This window comes from Aphelocoma coerulescens, unplaced genomic scaffold, assembly GCF_041296385.1.
Source record: "Aphelocoma coerulescens isolate FSJ_1873_10779 unplaced genomic scaffold, UR_Acoe_1.0 HiC_scaffold_59, whole genome shotgun sequence".
In the NCBI taxonomy this organism is placed as follows: domain Eukaryota; kingdom Metazoa; phylum Chordata; class Aves; order Passeriformes; family Corvidae; genus Aphelocoma; species Aphelocoma coerulescens.
The window spans coordinates 1,292,952-1,305,958 of NW_027183938.1; positions in this window are offsets into that span (position 1 = coordinate 1,292,952).

Consider the following 13,007-nt stretch of genomic DNA (forward strand, 5'->3'; position numbering starts at 1 on the left):
AAAACTGGCTAAAAAGAAACAAAGTTGCTTCCTCTGCTCTTGCTGCAAGCAGGATGCAGAGGAGTGTGTATGTGTGTCCTTGAACAAACGCTCTGAGAAGTTTGTCTGGCTTTTTTTTCCTCTCCCCCCTCTCAGGCTCAGTTGAAAGGCACAGAAATGCACAAAGTTCACTTCTGGGCATAGAGCAGCAATAGGGGGATACACATGATAAAGTCACCCCAAGACACAGGGACAGAGAATTCAGTGGAAAGACTCCGAGAATTCTGCTCCCAGAGATCATTCATTCCTGCTCACACTGACCCTTGTAGAAAGGGGACATCGTTCCAGGCAGCCTGTACTGAGCATGTGGCTCCTGAGTGGGGTTTGTTGTTTAGGAAACCTGCTCCAGCTTTTCCATTCTTTCCTTGCAAACAGGAAAACTTCTCCTGGGGCTGTGTGCAGGCAGAGCCCTGAGGAGAGCAGGTGGCACATGGTGCGCTGGGCTGGGACAGCCAGCTGCAGAGCTCAAGGGAAGAAGCCCAAAGTGTCACAATGGCTCCTTGCCTTCACATGCAACACCTGGGTCACAATGGTCTCCTTGATTCCATGAGGCCCCACTGTGTCACAATGGCTCCTTGGTTCCATCAGGTTCCGCAGTGTCACCGTGGTCTCCTTTGATCCGCATTGTCATCAAGGACAATTGGTTCCATGAGGCCCCGCAGTGTCACAATGGTCCCTTGCTTCCATAGCTTTTACGTTGTAACAAAGGACTCCTTGCTTCTATGAGCTAGCCTGCTTTTTGCAGAGGTGTCTTTGGTTCCAACAAGGCCCCGCTGTGTCTCAGTGCACCCTGGCTTCCATGTGGATGTGGAGTATCACAAAGGCTCCTTGGTTCCACCAGGTCCTGCTGTGTCACAATGGGTCCTGTGGTCCCTGAGGCCCTCCAAAACCATCGTGGAGGCTTGCTTCCATGAGGTTCCATTATGTGCCAGTGGTCATCTTGGTTCCAGGAGTTTCCTTAGTGTCACAATGCTCTCCATGCTTCCATTAGGCCCTGCTTTGCCACAATGGTCCCTTGTTTCCATGAGGCCCCGCTGTGTCACAATGGACCTATGGTTCCGTGATGTTGCGTGGTGTCACCGTGCTCTTCTTGAATCCGCCGTGTAACCATGGACCATTGGTTCCATGCAGCCGTGTCACAATGGGCTCCTTGATTCCATGATTCCCCACGGTGTCACAATGGAGCCTTGTTTCTAGGAGGTTCTGTACTGTCACAATTGCCTCCTTGATGCCATCAGCCCCTGCAGTGTCACAATGGCTCCTTGGTTCCATGAGGAACACAATAGCTTGGCATAAGCATTGAGCAACAGCTGCTGAACACACCTGGCAACATCTGCTTGCATCAAAAGAGGGCTTCAAGCTGACAATGGCACCAGCAGCTTCCATCTGCAACAGAGACCCAGGAAAGGACAGGCTGTGCCGGTTTGGACAAATGTGGAGGAAAATATCCTCTGATAGAAGGCAGGTTACACCCAGCCCTCCCCCACCAGGTTTTTGGAAAAAAGAACTTTCCTGGGAAGAAAGTGAAAGAGATAAAAACTATTTTTTTAACAAACACACAGGAAAAGGATAGCAATGCTAAATATTAAAAGCTCTCGCTGTGCAGAGAAAGCTGGGATAATTTGAGAGTCCTTCTGTGTTTCGGTGGGGTCTCCTGAAACATCCATAGACAGCGAGGCCCGTGCAAAGAAACAGGGAGCGATTCTTGAGAGAAGTTTCAGAGCTCTTTCTTCTCCAGCCACACGGGCGGGGCACTGCCAAAGAACTGAGCAATCACAGCACAACCAGGGCCCTCCTGGCACAGGGCAACACAAAATAAGCAGTGCTGAACAGGATTAGGGCACATGTGAGCAGGGAGCAGGGAGACCCCCGTGCCCAGGCCATGCCTCTACCCCAGGGTCCCCTCTCCCATGACCTCATGGCAGGGGGGAGGAACCCCAACACTTCCGTAGGTGCAGTCTCTCTCCTCCTCCTTGCAGCTGGCTCATGGGCCCACATTCAGGGCCCCCACCTCGGGAGAAAATTCTCCCAGTGTGGTCTGATGTTGAAAGAGTCAAGAAGAGAAGAAGGGGAAAAAACCCCCAAAGTCCCAGGAAAACAAAGTTCAACTCTCCATCTCCCCCCAGAGAAAAGGAGCTGAAAACTGGCTAAAAAGAAACAAAGTTGCTTCCTCTGCTCTTGCTGCAAGCAGGATGCAGAGGAGTGTGTATGTGTGTCCTTGAACAAACGCTCTGAGAAGTTTGTCCGGTTTTTTTCCTCTCCCCCCTCTCAGGCTCAGTTGAAAGGCACAGAAACGCACAAAGTTCACTTCTGGGCATAGAGCAGCAATAGGGGATACACACAATAAAGTCACCCCAAGACACAGGGACAGAGAATTCAGTGGAAAGACTCCGAGAATTCTGCTCCCAGAGATCATTCATTCCTGCTCACCCTGACCCTTGTAGAAAGGGGACATCGTTCCAGGCAGCCTGTACTGAGCATGTGGCTCCTGAGTGGGGTTTGTTGTTTAGGAAACCTGCTCCGGCTTTTCCATTCTTTCCTTGCAAACAGGAAAACTTCTCCTGGGGCTGTGTGCAGGCAGAGCCCTGAGGAGAGCAGGTGGCACATGGTGCGCTGGGCTGGGACAGCCAGCTGCAGAGCTCAAGGGAAGAAGCCCAAAGTGTCACAATGGCTCCTTGCCTTCACATGCAACACCTGGGTCACAATGGTCTCCTTGATTCCATGAGGCCCCACTGTGTCACAATGGCTCCTTGGTTCCATCAGGTTCCGCAGTGTCACCATGGTCTCCTTTGATCCGCACTGACATCATGGACAATTGGTTCCATGAGGCCCCGCAGTGTCACAATGGTCCCTTGCTTCCATAGCTTTTACGTTGTAACAAAGGACTCCTTGCTTCTATGAGCTAGCCTGTTTTTTCAGAGGTGTCTTTGGTTCCAACAAGGCCCCGCTGTGTCTCAGTGCGCCCTGGCTTCCATGTGGATCTGGAGTATCACAAAGGCTCCTTGGTTCCACCAGGTCCTGCTGTGTCACAATGGGTCCTGTGGTCCCTGAGGCCCTCCAAAACCATCGTGGAGGCTTGCTTCCATGAGGTTCCATTATGTGCCAGTGGTCATCTTGGTTCCAGGAGTTTCCTTAGTGTCACAATGCTCTCCATGCTTCCATTAGGCCCTGCTTTGCCACAATGGTCCCTTGTTTCCATGAGGCCCCGCTGTGTCACAATGGACCTATGGTTCCGTGATGTTGCGTGGTGTCACCGTGCTCTTCTTGAATCCGCCGTGTAACCATGGACCATTGGTTCCATGCAGCCGTGTCACAATGGGCTCCTTGATTCCATGATTCCCCACGGTGTCACAATGGAGCCTTGTTTCTAGGAGGTTCTGTACTGTCACAATTGCCTCCTTGATGCCATCAGCCCCTGCAGTGTCACAATGGCTCCTTGGTTCCATGAGGAACACAATAGCTTGGCATAAGCATTGAGCAACAGCTGCTGAACACACCTGGCAACATCTGCTTGCATCAAAAGAGGGCTTCAAGCTGACAATGGCACCAGCAGCTTCCATCTGCAACAGAGACCCAGGAAAGGACAGGCTGTGCCGGTTTGGACAAATGTGGAGGAAAATATCCTCTGATAGAAGGCAGGTTACACCCAGCCCTCCCCCACCAGGTTTTTGGAAAAAAGAACTTTCCTGGGAAGAAAGTGAAAGAGATAAAAACTATTTTTTTAACAAACACACAGGAAAAGGATAGCAATGCTAAATATTAAAAGCTCTCGCTGTGCAGAGAAAGCTGGGATAATTTGAGAGTCCTTCTGTGTTTCGGTGGGGTCTCCTGAAACATCCATAGACAGCGAGGCCCGTGCAAAGAAACAGGGAGCGATTCTTGAGAGAAGTTTCAGAGCTCTTTCTTCTCCAGCCACACGGGCGGGGCACTGCCAAAGAACTGAGCAATCACAGCACAACCAGGGCCCTCCTGGCACAGGGCAACACAAAATAAGCAGTGCTGAACAGGATTAGGGCACATGTGAGCAGGGAGCAGGGAGACCCCCGTGCCCAGGCCATGCCTCTACCCCAGGGTCCCCTCTCCCATGACCTCATGGCAGGGGGGAGGAACCCCAACACTTCCGTAGGTGCAGTCTCTCTCCTCCTCCTTGCAGCTGGCTCATGGGCCCACATTCAGGGCCCCCACCTCGGGAGAAAATTCTCCCAGTGTGGTCTGATGTTGAAAGAGTCAAGAAGAGAAGAAGGGGAAAAAACCCCCAAAGTCCCAGGAAAACAAAGTTCAACTCTCCATCTCCCCCCAGAGAAAAGGAGCTGAAAACTGGCTAAAAAGAAACAAAGTTGCTTCCTCTGCTCTTGCTGCAAGCAGGATGCAGAGGAGTGTGTATGTGTGTCCTTGAACAAACGCTCTGAGAAGTTTGTCCGGTTTTTTTCCTCTCCCCCCTCTCAGGCTCAGTTGAAAGGCACAGAAACGCACAAAGTTCACTTCTGGGCATAGAGCAGCAATAGGGGATACACACAATAAAGTCACCCCAAGACACAGGGACAGAGAATTCAGTGGAAAGACTCCGAGAATTCTGCTCCCAGAGATCATTCATTCCTGCTCACCCTGACCCTTGTAGAAAGGGGACATCGTTCCAGGCAGCCTGTACTGAGCATGTGGCTCCTGAGTGGGGTTTGTTGTTTAGGAAACCTGCTCCGGCTTTTCCATTCTTTCCTTGCAAACAGGAAAACTTCTCCTGGGGCTGTGTGCAGGCAGAGCCCTGAGGAGAGCAGGTGGCACATGGTGCGCTGGGCTGGGACAGCCAGCTGCAGAGCTCAAGGGAAGAAGCCCAAAGTGTCACAATGGCTCCTTGCCTTCCCATGCAACACCTGGGTCACAATGGTCTCCTTGATTCCATGAGGCCCCACTGTGTCACAATGGCTCCTTGGTTCCATCAGGTTCCGCAGTGTCACCATGGTCTCCTTTGATCCGCATTGTCATCATGGACAATTGGTTCCATGAGGCCCCGCAGTGTCACAATGGTCCCTTGGTTGCATAGCTTTTACGTTGTAACAATGGACTCCTTGCTTCTATGAGCTAGCCTGCTTTTTGCAGAGGTGTCTTTGGTTCCAACAAGGCCCCGCTGTGTCTCAGTGCACCCTGGCTTCCATGTGGATCTGGAGTATCACAAAGGCTCCTTGGTTCCACCAGGTCCTGCTGTGTCACAATGGGTCCTGTGGTCCCTGAGGCCCTCCAAAACCATCGTGGAGGCTTGCTTCCATGAGGTTCCATTATGTGCCAGTGGTCATCTTGGTTCCAGGAGTTTCCTTAGTGTCACAATGCTCTCCATGCTTCCATTAGGCCCTGCTTTGCCACAATGGTCCCCTTGTTTCCATGAGGCCCCGCTGTGTCACAATGGACCTATGGTTCCGTGATGTTGCGTGGTGTCACCGTGCTCTTCTTGAATCCGCCGTGTAACCATGGACCATTGGTTCCATGCAGCCGTGTACCAATGGGCTCCTTGATTCCATGATTCCCCACGGTGTCACAATGGAGCCTTGTTTCTAGGAGGTTCTGTACTGTCACAATTGCCTCCTTGATGCCATCAGCCCCTGCAGTGTCACAATGGCTCCTTGGTTCCATGAGGAACACAATAGCTTGGCATAAGCATTGAGCAACAGCTGCTGAACACACCTGGCAACATCTGCTTGCATCAAAAGAGGGCTTCAAGCTGACAATGGCACCAGCAGCTTCCATCTGCAACAGAGACCCAGGAAAGGACAGGCTGTGCCGGTTTGGACAAATGTGGAGGAAAATATCCTCTGATAGAAGGCAGGTTACACCCAGCCCTCCCCCACCAGGTTTTTGGAAAAAAGAACTTTCCTGGGAAGAAAGTGAAAGAGATAAAAACTATTTTTTTAACAAACACACAGGAAAAGGATAACAATGCTAAATATTAAAAGCTCTCGCTGTGCAGAGAAAGCTGGGATAATTTGAGAGTCCTTCTGTGTTTCGGTGGGGTCTCCTGAAACATCCATAGACAGCGAGGCCCGTGCAAAGAAATAGGGAGCCATTCTTGAGAGAAGTTTCAGAGCTCTTTCTTCTCCAGCCACATGGGCGGGGCACTGCCAAAGAACTGAGCAATCACAGCACAACCAGGGCCCTCCTGGCACAGGGCAACACAAAATAAGCAGTGCTGAACAGGATTAGGGCACATGTGAGCAGGGAGCAGGGAGACCCCCGTGCCCAGGCCATGCCTCTACCCCAGGGTCCCCTCTCCCATGACCTCATGGCAGGGGGGAGGAACCCCAACACTTCCGTAGGTGTAGTCTCTCTCCTCCTCCTTGCAGCTGGCTCATGGGCCCACATTCAGGGCCCCCACCTCGGGAGAAAATTCTCCCAATGTGGTCTGATGTTGAAAGAGTCAAGAAGAGAAGAAGGGGAAAAAACCCCCAAAGTCCCAGGAAAACAAAGTTCAACTCTCCATCTCCCCCCAGAGAAAAGGAGCTGAAAACTGGCTAAAAAGAAACAAAGTTGCTTCCTCTGCTCTTGCTGCAAGCAGGATGCAGAGGAGTGTGTATGTGTGTCCTTGAACAAACGCTCTGAGAAGTTTGTCCGGTTTTTTTTCCTCTCCCCCCTCTCAGGCTCAGTTGAAAGGCACAGAAATGCACAAAGTTCACTTCTGGGCATAGAGCAGCAATAGGGGATACACATGATAAAGTCACCCCAAGACACAGGGACAGAGAATTCAGTGGAAAGACTCCGAGAATTCTGCTCCCAGAGATCATTCATTCCTGCTCACACTGACCCTTGTAGAAAGGGGACATCGTTCCAGGCAGCCTGTACTGAGCATGTGGCTCCTGAGTGGGGTTTGTTGTTTAGGAAACCTGCTCCGGCTTTTCCATTCTTTCCTTGCAAACAGGAAAACTTCTCCTGGGGCTGTGTGCAGGCAGAGCCCTGAGGAGAGCAGGTGGCACATGGTGCGCTGGGCTGGGACAGCCAGCTGCAGAGCTCAAGGGAAGAAGCCCAAAGTGTCACAATGGCTCCTTGCCTTCACATGCAACACCTGGGTCACAATGGTCTCCTTGATTCCATGAGGCCCCACTGTGTCACAATGGCTCCTTGGTTCCATCAGGTTCCGCAGTGTCACCATGGTCTCCTTTGATCCGCACTGACATCATGGACAATTGGTTCCATGAGGCCCCGCAGTGTCACAATGGTCCCTTGCTTCCATAGCTTTTACGTTGTAACAAAGGACTCCTTGCTTCTATGAGCTAGCCTGTTTTTTCAGAGGTGTCTTTGGTTCCAACAAGGCCCCGCTGTGTCTCAGTGCGCCCTGGCTTCCATGTGGATCTGGAGTATCACAAAGGCTCCTTGGTTCCACCAGGTCCTGCTGTGTCACAATGGGTCCTGTGGTCCCTGAGGCCCTCCAAAACCATCGTGGAGGCTTGCTTCCATGAGGTTCCATTATGTGCCAGTGGTCATCTTGGTTCCAGGAGTTTCCTTAGTGTCACAATGCCCTCCATGCTTCCATTAGGCCCTACTTTGCCACAATGGTCCCCTTGTTTCCATGAGGCCCCGCTGTGTCACAATGGACCTATGGTTCCATGATGTTGCGTGGTGTCACCGTGCTCTTCTTGAATCCGCCGTGTAACCATGGACCATTGGTTCCATGCAGCCGTGTCACAATGGGCTCCTTGATTCCATGATTCCCCACGGTGTCACAATGGAGCCTTGTTTCTAGGAGGTTCTGTACTGTCACAATTGCCTCCTTGATGCCATCAGCCCCTGCAGTGTCACAATGGCTCCTTGGTTCCATGAGGAACACAATAGCTTGGCATAAGCATTGAGCAACAGCTGCTGAACACACCTGGCAACATCTGCTTGCATCAAAAGAGGGCTTCAAGCTGACAATGGCACCAGCAGCTTCCATCTGCAACAGAGACCCAGGAAAGGACAGGCTGTGCCGGTTTGGACAAATGTGGAGGAAAATATCCTCTGATAGAAGGCAGGTTACACCCAGCCCTCCCCCACCAGGTTTTTGGAAAAAAGAACTTTCCTGGGAAGAAAGTGAAAGAGATAAAAACTATTTTTTTAACAAACACACAGGAAAAGGATAACAATGCTGAATATTAAAAGCTCTCGCTGTGCAGAGAAAGCTGGGATAATTTGAGAGTCCTTCTGTGTTTCGGTGGGGTCTCCTGAAACATCCATAGACAGCGAGGCCCGTGCAAAGAAACAGGGAGCGATTCTTGAGAGAAGTTTCAGAGCTCTTTCTTCTCCAGCCACATGGGCGGGGCACTGCCAAAGAACTGAGCAATCACAGCACAACCAGGGCCCTCCTCGCACAGGGCAACACAAAATAAGCAGTGCTGAACAGGATTAGGGCACATGTGAGCAGGGAGCAGGGAGACCCCCGTGCCCAGGCCATGCCTCTACCCCAGGGTCCCCTCTCCCATGACCTCATGGCAGGGGGGAGGAACCCCAACACTTCCGTAGGTGTAGTCTCTCTCCTCCTCCTTGCAGCTGGCTCATGGGCCCACATTCAGGGCCCCCACCTCGGGAGAAAATTCTCCCAATGTGCTCTGATGTTGAAAGAGTCAAGAAGAGAAGAAGGGGAAAAAACCCCCAAAGTCCCAGGAAAACAAAGTTCAACTCTCCATCTCCCCCCAGAGAAAAGGAGCTGAAAACTGGCTAAAAAGAAACAAAGTTGCTTCCTCTGCTCTTGCTGCAAGCAGGATGCAGAGGAGTGTGTATGTGTGTCCTTGAACAAACGCTCGGAGAAGTTTGTCCGGTTTTTTTTCCTCTCCCCCCTCTCAGGCTCAGTTGAAAGGCACAGAAATGCACAAAGTTCACTTCTGGGCATAGAGCAGCAATAGGGGATACACACAATAAAGTCACCCCAAGACACAGGGACAGAGAATTCAGTGGAAAGACTCCGAGAATTCTGCTCCCAGAGATCATTCATTCCTGCTCACCCTGACCCTTGTAGAAAGGGGACATCGTTCCAGGCAGCCTGTACTGAGCATGTGGCTCCTGAGTGGGGTTTGTTGTTTAGGAAACCTGCTCCGGCTTTTCCATTCTTTCCTTCCAAACAGGAAAACTTCTCCTGGGGCTGTGTGCAGGCAGAGCCCTGAGGAGAGCAGGTGGCACATGGTGCGCTGGGCTGGGACAGCCAGCTGCAGAGCTCAAGGGAAGAAGCCCAAAGTGTCACAATGGCTCCTTGCCTTCACATGCAACACCTGGGTCACAATGGTCTCCTTGATTCCATGAGGCCCCACTGTGTCACAATGGCTCCTTGGTTCCATCAGGTTCCGCAGTGTCACCATGGTCTCCTTTGATCCGCACTGACATCATGGACAATTGGTTCCATGAGGCCCCGCAGTGTCACAATGGTCCCTTGCTTCCATAGCTTTTACGTTGTAACAAAGGACTCCTTGCTTCTATGAGCTAGCCTGTTTTTTCAGAGGTGTCTTTGGTTCCAACAAGGCCCCGCTGTGTCTCAGTGCGCCCTGGCTTCCATGTGGATGTGGAGTATCACAAAGGCTCCTTGGTTCCACCAGGTCCTGCTGTGTCACAATGGGTCCTGTGGTCCCTGAGGCCCTCCAAAACCATCGTGGAGGCTTGCTTCCATGAGGTTCCATTATGTGCCAGTGGTCATCTTGGTTCCAGGAGTTTCCTTAGTGTCACAATGCCCTCCATGCTTCCATTAGGCCCTGCTTTGCCACAATGGTCCCCTTGTTTCCATGAGGCCCCGCTGTGTCACAATGGACCTATGGTTCCATGATGTTGCGTGGTGTCACCGTGCTCTTCTTGAATCCGCCGTGTAACCATGGACCATTGGTTCCATGCAGCCGTGTCACAATGGGCTCCTTGATTCCATGATTCCCCACGGTGTCACAATGGAGCCTTGTTTCTAGGAGGTTCTGTACTGTCACAATTGCCTCCTTGATGCCATCAGCCCCTGCAGTGTCACAATGGCTCCTTGGTTCCATGAGGAACACAATAGCTTGGCATAAGCATTGAGCAACAGCTGCTGAACACACCTGGCAACATCTGCTTGCATCAAAAGAGGGCTTCAAGCTGACAATGGCACCAGCAGCTTCCATCTGCAACAGAGACCCAGGAAAGGACAGGCTGTGCCGGTTTGAACAAATGTGGAGGAAAATATCCTCTGATAGAAGGCAGGTTACACCCAGCCCTCCCCCACCAGGTTTTTGGAAAAAAGAACTTTCCTGGGAAGAAAGTGAAAGAGATAAAAACTATTTTTTTAACAAACACACAGGAAAAGGATAACAATGCTAAATATTAAAAGCTCTCGCTGTGCAGAGAAAGCTGGGATAATTTGAGAGTCCTTCTGTGTTTCGGTGGGGTCTCCTGAAACATCCATAGACAGCGAGGCCCGTGCAAAGAAACAGGGAGCGATTCTTGAGAGAAGTTTCAGAGCTCTTTCTTCTCCAGCCACATGGGCGGGGCACTGCCAAAGAACTGAGCAATCACAGCACAACCAGGGCCCTCCTCGCACAGGGCAACACAAAATAAGCAGTGCTGAACAGGATTAGGGCACATGTGAGCAGGGAGCAGGGAGACCCCCGTGCCCAGGCCATGCCTCTACCCCAGGGTCCCCTCTCCCATGACCTCATGGCAGGGGGGAGGAACCCCAACACTTCCGTAGGTGTAGTCTCTCTCCTCCTCCTTGCAGCTGGCTCATGGGCCCACATTCAGGGCCCCCACCTCGGGAGAAAATTCTCCCAATGTGGTCTGATGTTGAAAGAGTCAAGAAGAGAAGAAGGGGAAAAAACCCCCAAAGTCCCAGGAAAACAAAGTTCAACTCTCCATCTCCCCCCAGAGAAAAGGAGCTGAAAACTGGCTAAAAAGAAACAAAGTTGCTTCCTCTGCTCTTGCTGCAAGCAGGATGCAGAGGAGTGTGTATGTGTGTCCTTGAACAAACGCTCTGAGAAGTTTGTCTGGTTTTTTTCCTCTCCCCCCTCTCAGGCTCAGTTGAAAGGCACAGAAACGCACAAAGTTCACTTCTGGGCATAGAGCAGCAATAGGGGATACACACAATAAAGTCACCCCAAGACACAGGGACAGAGAATTCAGTGGAAAGACTCCGAGAATTCTGCTCCCAGAGATCATTCATTCCTGCTCACACTGACCCTTGTAGAAAGGGGACATCGTTCCAGGCAGCCTGTACTGAGCATGTGGCTCCTGAGTGGCGTTTGTTGTTTAGGAAACCTGCTCCGGCTTTTCCATTCTTTCCTTGCAAACAGGAAAACTTCTCCTGGGGCTGTGTGCAGGCAGAGCCCTGAGGAGAGCAGGTGGCACATGGTGCGCTGGGCTGGGACAGCCAGCTGCAGAGCTCAAGGGAAGAAGCCCAAAGTGTCACAATGGCTCCTTGCCTTCACATGCAACACCTGGGTCACAATGGTCTCCTTGATTCCATGAGGCCCCACTGTGTCACAATGGCTCCTTGGTTCCATCAGGTTCCGCAGTGTCACCATGGTCTCCTTTGATCCGCATTGTCATCAAGGAAAATTGGTTCCATGAGGCCCCGCAGTGTCACAATGGTCCCTTGGTTCCATAGCTTTTACGTTGTAACAAAGGACTCCTTGCTTCTATGAGCTAGCCTGCTTTTTGCAGAGGTGTCTTTGGTTCCAACAAGGCCCCGCTGTGTCTCAGTGCGCCCTGGCTTCCATGTGGATCTGGAGTATCACAAAGGCTCCTTGGTTCCACCAGGTCCTGCTGTGTCACAATGGGTCCTGTGGTCCCTGAGGCCCTCCAAAACCATCGTGGAGGCTTGCTTCCATGAGGTTCCATTATGTGCCAGTGGTCATCTTGGTTCCAGGAGTTTCCTTAGTGTCACAATGCCCTCCATGCTTCCATTAGGCCCTGCTTTGCCACAATGGTCCCCTTGTTTCCATGAGGCCCCGCTGTGTCACAATGGACCTATGGTTCCGTGATGTTGCGTGGTGTCACCGTGCTCTTCTTGAATCCGCCGTGTAACCATGGACCATTGGTTCCATGCAGCCGTGTCACAATGGGCTCCTTGATTCCATGATTCCCCACGGTGTCACAATGGAGCCTTGTTTCTAGGAGGTTCTGTACTGTCACAATTGCCTCCTTGATGCCATCAGCCCCTGCAGTGTCACAATGGCTCCTTGGTTCCATGAGGAACACAATAGCTTGGCATAAGCATTGAGCAACAGCTGCTGAACACACCTGGCAACATCTGCTTGCATCAAAAGAGGGCTTCAAGCTGACAATGGCACCAGCAGCTCCCATCTGCAACAGAGACCCAGGAAAGGACAGGCTGTGCCGGTTTGGACAAATGTGGAGGAAAATATCCTCTGATAGAAGGCAGGTTACACCCAGCCCTCCCCCACCAGGTTTTTGGAAAAAAGAACTTTCCTGGGAAGAAAGTGAAAGAGATAAAACCTATTTTTTTAACAAACACACAGGAAAAGGATAACAATGCTAAATATTAAAAGCTCTCGCTGTGCAGAGAAAGCTGGGATAATTTGAGAGTCCTTCTGTGTTTCGGTGGGGTCTCCTGAAACATCCATAGACAGCGAGGCCCGTGCAAAGAAACAGGGAGCGATTCTTGAGAGAAGTTTCAGAGCTCTTTCTTCTCCAGCCACACGGGCGGGGCACTGCCAAAGAACTGAGCAATCACAGCACAACCAGGGCCCTCCTGGCACAGGGCAACACAAAATAAGCAGTGCTGAACAGGATTAGGGCACATGTGAGCAGGGAGCAGGGAGACCCCGTGCCCAGGCCATGCCTCTACCCCAGGGTCCCCTCTCCCATGACCTCATGGCAGGGGGGAGGAACCCCAACACTTCCGGAGGTGTAGTCTCTCTCCTCCTCCTTGCAGCTGGCTCATGGGCCCACATTCAGGGCCCCTACCTCGGGAGAAAATTCTCCCAATGTGGTCTGATGTTGAAAGAGTCAAGAAGAGAAGAAGGGGAAAAAACCCCCAAAGTCCC